Consider the following 5,603-nt stretch of genomic DNA (forward strand, 5'->3'; position numbering starts at 1 on the left):
AGGGTTTCTGGATATTAGGGCAGCCAAGGCAACTTTCCAGTTTGTTCCAGCAGGGCTGGAAGTACCCTTAGATATCATCTTGTCCAGGTATACTACTTTACAATTGAGGAGGAAACTCAGGCTATGAGGAGAAGGGAGTTAATGGCAGATGCAGAGCTGAAGACCAGGCCTCCTGATGGGGTGACAGCCATCCCAGTTTTCCTGGAACGCAGGACTTTGTCCAGGGGAAAACAAGATGAGCTGGTCACTCTGCCTGTTGGTTCTGGCTGTCCAGTGCTCTTTTAAACGTCTCCAGGGAGTTCCATGGTCCCAGGTTTGGGAAGAACCTTTGTCTGTTTCCCATGACTTTCAAAATTTACACTTAAGAAGCTTCATAAATTTGCATATCATCCTTATGCAGGAGTTATGCTAATCTCTATATCATTCCAATTTTAGTATATGCACTGTCACAGCAAGCACTCCTCACAGGATTGTTAAGGGTGCCTACTGCCCATTTCCCTGCATCCCCTCTCCCTTGTTTTCTCTAGGAAAGCTGAGTTTGCAGAGGAAGGCAGGGTGATAATCACTTAGGAGTTAAGAGGGAATGTCCTCAGTTCTGGAAAACCAAGAACTCCTGCTTCCATTTCTGAATGGAGAAAATGATGTCCAGAGAGTGAAGCAGTATCCCTCACATCACATGGAAAGTCAGAGCTGGCCTCTGAGGTGGACAGCTCCTAAAAAGAGGTGATTTCAGGGATGGCCCTGACTGCCCCTCTACACCAAACCCCTCTTCTTCCTACTGACTCAAGCCAATGATTTCATCATCAGAATTTCATTCCTGCAGCTTAAACCAAACAAAGGCTATACTTTTATTAAATGTAAATTCTCTGTGAAAAGATTAAGTTTTCCATCTCTCGGCTGGGCACAGTGGCTCACACCTGTAATCCCAGCACTTTGGGAGGCCAAGGCAGGCAGATCACCTGAGGTCAGAAGTTTGAGATCAGCCTGACCAACATGGAGAAACCCTGTCTCTACTAAAAATACAAAAAATTAGCTGGGCATGGTGGCACATGCCTGTAATCCCAGCTACTCGGGAGGCTGAGGCAGGAGAATCGCTTGAACCCAGGAGGCAGAGGTTGCAGTGAGCCAAGGTCGCGCCATTGCACTCCATCCTGGGCAACAAGAGCGAAACTCCGTCTTAAGAAGAAAAAAGAAGAAGTTTTCATCTCTCTGAATGAATGACTTTCTCAGAAACTCTGACCACTTCCCTGCCTCTGCAGTGCATTCATTCTAGTCTGCGGTTCATAGCTGAGGCTCACATGCTGTTGCTGGAGACCTAGCTCTTCAACACTTTGCATTTCCTCTGCATATCCCGCTTCCATGTCATTCACAGGCTGAGGACATCTCTCCATCCACTCCCATTATAGGGCCACATGAGTGCAGTGTCTCACAGGGTATGTCTAAACTCCTCTGCTTACTCAGGAAGACCTTCTATTGCCTGATTTGCTAAAGGATATGCTCTGGAGGGCAGGGTGCTGGTCAGCCGGTTAATAGATACATTCCCGGCATCTAACCTGGTGCCTGGTACTTAAAATACATATTTTTTGGCCGGGTGTGGTGGCTGATGCCTGTAATCTCAGCACTCTGGGAGGCTGAGGTGGACGGATCACTTGAGGTCAGGCATTCAAGACCAGCCTGGCCAACATGGTGAAACCTTGTCTCTACTAAAAATACAAAAATTAGTTGGGTGTGATGGCAGGTGCCTGTAATCCCAGCTACTTGGGAGGCTGAGGCAGGAGAATCACTTGAACCCAGGAAGCAGAGGTTGCAGTGAGTCGAGACCATGCCATTGCACTCAGTCTGGGCAACAAAAGTGAAACTCTGTCTCAAAAAAAAAAATAATAATAAATAATAATGATATTGTTATCTTTTTCATTTTCATTTTTCTAATGATTAGTGACATTGAACATCTTTTCATATGCTTGTTGGCCATTTGTACATCACCTTTGGAGAGATGTCTATTCAAGTCATTGCCCATTTTTAAATTGTATTTTTTGTTGTTGTTGTTGTTGAGCTGGAGGAGTAATTCCTCTCTTACATAAACTGTTCTAGATCACAGAAGAAAATTGAAAATGTATCTTTCAGTTTATGGGACTAGCAAAATCCTTTTACTAAAACCTGACAAAACTAGTTTGAAGAGAAAAAAAGCATAGACCAATCTCACTTGTGAGTAAAGAGCATAAATCCTAAATAAGATATTAGCAAAGAGAATCTAAAAATATATTAAAGGAAAAACACATGATCCATTAGGATTTAGCTCAAGATTCAAAGATTTTTCAATCTTAGGAAATGTATTAATTCATTACATTGCTGGCATTAATGGCAATAACCAGCTAGAAAATAAATCAGAAATAAAGATTCTTTATATGAAAAAGACTATAAAGGTTTTCTGAAAGACATAGAAAAAAATCTGAATAAAGGGAAAGGCCTACTGTGCTACTGGATGGAAAGATTAAATGTTATAAAAATGTCAATTTTCTCCTCAAATTTATCAATAAATTTAGAATAATTCCAATTATAATCTCAATGATTTTTATTTGATGATTATAAAGTTTATCTAAAAGATATAAATGTATTACACAAGAAAATTCTGGAAAAGAATAAGGAGGCACTTGTTTTATTAAATAGTAAAATATGCTATGACAAAAAAGCAAAAAAAATGCTATGATTACATAGTAGTAAAATGTGAATTTTTTTTTAATTTTTATTTTTTTGAGACTGAGTCTCACTCTGTCATCCAGCCGCTGGAGTGCTCAATCTCGGCTCACAGCAACCTCTGCTGCCTGGCTTCAGGCAATTCTCCTGCCTCAGCTTCCCGAGTAGCTGGGATTACAGATGCCTGCCACCACACCTGGCTAATTTTTGTAATTTTAGTAGAGATGGGGTTTCACCATCTTGACCAGGCTGGTCTTGAACTCCTGACCTCGTGATCCACCTGCCTCGGCCTCCTAAAGTGCTGGGATTACAGGCGTGAGCCACTGCGCCTGGTCTATTATTGTTATTGTGTTTTTTTTTTTTTTTTGAGAGAGAGTCTCACTGTGTTGCCCTGGTTGGAGTACAGTGGCACGATCTCTGCTCACTGCAACCGCCGCCTCCTGGGTTCAAGCGATTCTCATGCCTCAGCCTCCCAAGTAGCTGGGATTACAGGCATGTACCACCATGCCTGGTTAACTTTTTGCGTTTTTAGTAGAGACAGGGTTTCACCATGTTGGCCAGGCTGGTCTCGAACTCCTGGCCTCAAGTGATCCACCCGCCTCAGCTTTCTAAAATGCTGGGATTGTAAGTGCTGGGTGAGCCACTATGCCTGGCAAAAGTGTATTATTAGCAAAAGAAAAGACAAAGATACATGAAATAGAATAGCGATTCCATGGCTAAATCTATGGATGTATGAGAATTTAGTAGGTGGCATTTCTCATTTTTAAAAAAAAATTTAATTTTTTTTTTTTTTTTTAAGTAGAGATGAGGTCGGCCAGGCGCAGTGGCTCACACTTGTAATCCCAGCACTTTGGGAGGCTGAGACAGGCAGATCATGAGGTCAGGAGTTTGAGACCAGCCTGGCCAACATGGGGAAACCTCGTCTCTACTAAAAATACAAAAACTAATTGGGCGTGGTGGTGTGTGCCTGTATTCCCAGCTACTCAGGAGGCTGAGGCAGGAGAATGGCTTGAACTCAGGAGGCGGAGGTTGCAGTGAGCTGAAATCGTGCCACTGCACTCCAGCCTGAGTGACAAAGCAAGACTCCGTCTCAAAAAAAAAAAAAAAAAAGGTAGAGATGAGGTCTCGTTATGTTGACCAGGCTGGTCTCGAACTCCTGGCCTCAAGCAATCCTCCCATCTCGACCTCTCAAAGTGCTGGGATTACAGGTGTGAGCCACCATGCCCGGTCTGCAGGTAGTGTTTCAAATCAGTGGGGAAATTATAAATTATTCAATAAATTGGGTGGCAATTGCCTGCCTATATGAGGTGCAGAGGATAGACGAAAGGCAAGCCCCATATAATATACAAAAGTTAGTTACATATATAAAAGGTCTATAATTAGAGAATAAAATCACAACAAAAGAAAAAGAAAATACAGAACATTTTTATCGTATTTAAATGAGGTAGTTTGTTCTATTCATGACTCAAAACCTAGAATACTTAAAGGAATAAGTTAACCAAAACAGAAAAAAAATTTTAATTTCTTTAGAGAAAAAGACAACATATTCAAAATTAAAAGTTGGGCTGGACACAGTGGCTCATGACTGTAATACCAGCACTTTGGGAGGCTGAGGCAGGAGGATCAATTAAACTCAGGAATTTGAGATCAGCGTTGGCAACATAGTGAGACCCTATCTCTAAAAATTAGCCAGGCATAGTGGCATATGCCTATAATCCCAGCAACTTGGGAGGTTAAAGTGGGAGGATTCATTGAGCCTATGAGCTTGAGGCTACAGTGAGCTATGATCACACCACTGCACTCCAGCCAAGGTGATAGAGCATGACCCAGTCTCCAAAAAAAGAAAAAAAAAGGCAAACAATACAAAGGAAAAAAAATTTTGCAACATATTATAATATGTTAATAATTGGCTTCCACAAATCTGTAAGAAAAATAAGTGTAAAATAAAAGCGGTCAAAAAAAGTGTGCATAATCATTCCATAGAAGAAGAAATATAAACAGATAATTAACATATAAAAAGGTGCTCCACCTCACTAATAATAAAAAATACAAGTTAAAATTAAATATTTTTCACCTATTGAGTTATAGACTAAAAGACCTAAAAGACCTCTCTGGCAAAACTAACTAACCCTGGAAAAAAGGCTTAAAGATACTGATGCTTAGGATTCCCCAGTGAACTGGCTAGGAACCTATCTTATGCCTCTGGAGTGAAGCACGCTATTCAACAAGCCCCATCCAGATACAAAGAGCTTTTAGTCCCTCATTATTAAGCATGAATGGACAGCCAAGCATCACTAGACTTTTGAGAAAAGGCTCTAAGATTATAGATAAAAAGGAATTTGGAAGAAGAAATAAAACAGGAAACAAAAGTTTTAAAAATTGTATCCTTAGAGATTTAAGAGAAGATATTGCAATCATGAAATAAGAACATACTATGATAAAAAAGAAATATTCAGGCCGGGTATGGTGGTTCACACCTGTAATCCCAGTACTTTGGGAGGCCAAGGCAGGCAGATCACCTGAGGTCAGGAATTCGAGAGCAGCCTGGGCAACATGGTGAAACCCCATCTCTACTAAAGATACAAAAATTAGCCAGGTGTGGTGGTGCAGGCCTGTAATCCCAGCTATTTGAGAGGCTGAGGCAGGAGAATCGCTTGAACCCACCAGGCGGAGGTTGCAGTGAACCAAGACTGCACCACCACATCCCAGCCTGGGCGACAGAGTGAGACTCCATCTCAAAAAAAAAAAAGAAAAAAGAAAAAAAACAAAGGAATATTCAGAGAGTAAGGGAAAAGGCTTAGGTATTAAGTATTTGATACAGACATTTTTAGAAATTCAGCATAATGGTGGGAAGATAAAATTGAGGCACTCTCCTAAACAATAGAACAAAAAAAAGGAAAACAGGAAAT

At 41.1% G+C, this 5,603-nt stretch overlaps 1 non-coding gene across 1 annotated transcript; it reads right to left on the minus strand.

Annotated features, from left to right (window-relative positions):
- Positions 1–355: 355 nt before the first annotated feature.
- On the minus strand, positions 356–457 carry LOC115934779 (U6 spliceosomal RNA). Its single transcript, XR_004070532.1, has one exon. It is a non-coding gene; the product is annotated as a U6 spliceosomal RNA (small nuclear RNA).
- Positions 458–5,603: the final 5,146 nt, after the last annotated feature.

This window comes from Gorilla gorilla, chromosome 4 (assembly GCF_029281585.2).
Source record: "Gorilla gorilla gorilla isolate KB3781 chromosome 4, NHGRI_mGorGor1-v2.1_pri, whole genome shotgun sequence".
Lineage (NCBI taxonomy): Eukaryota > Metazoa > Chordata > Mammalia > Primates > Hominidae > Gorilla > Gorilla gorilla.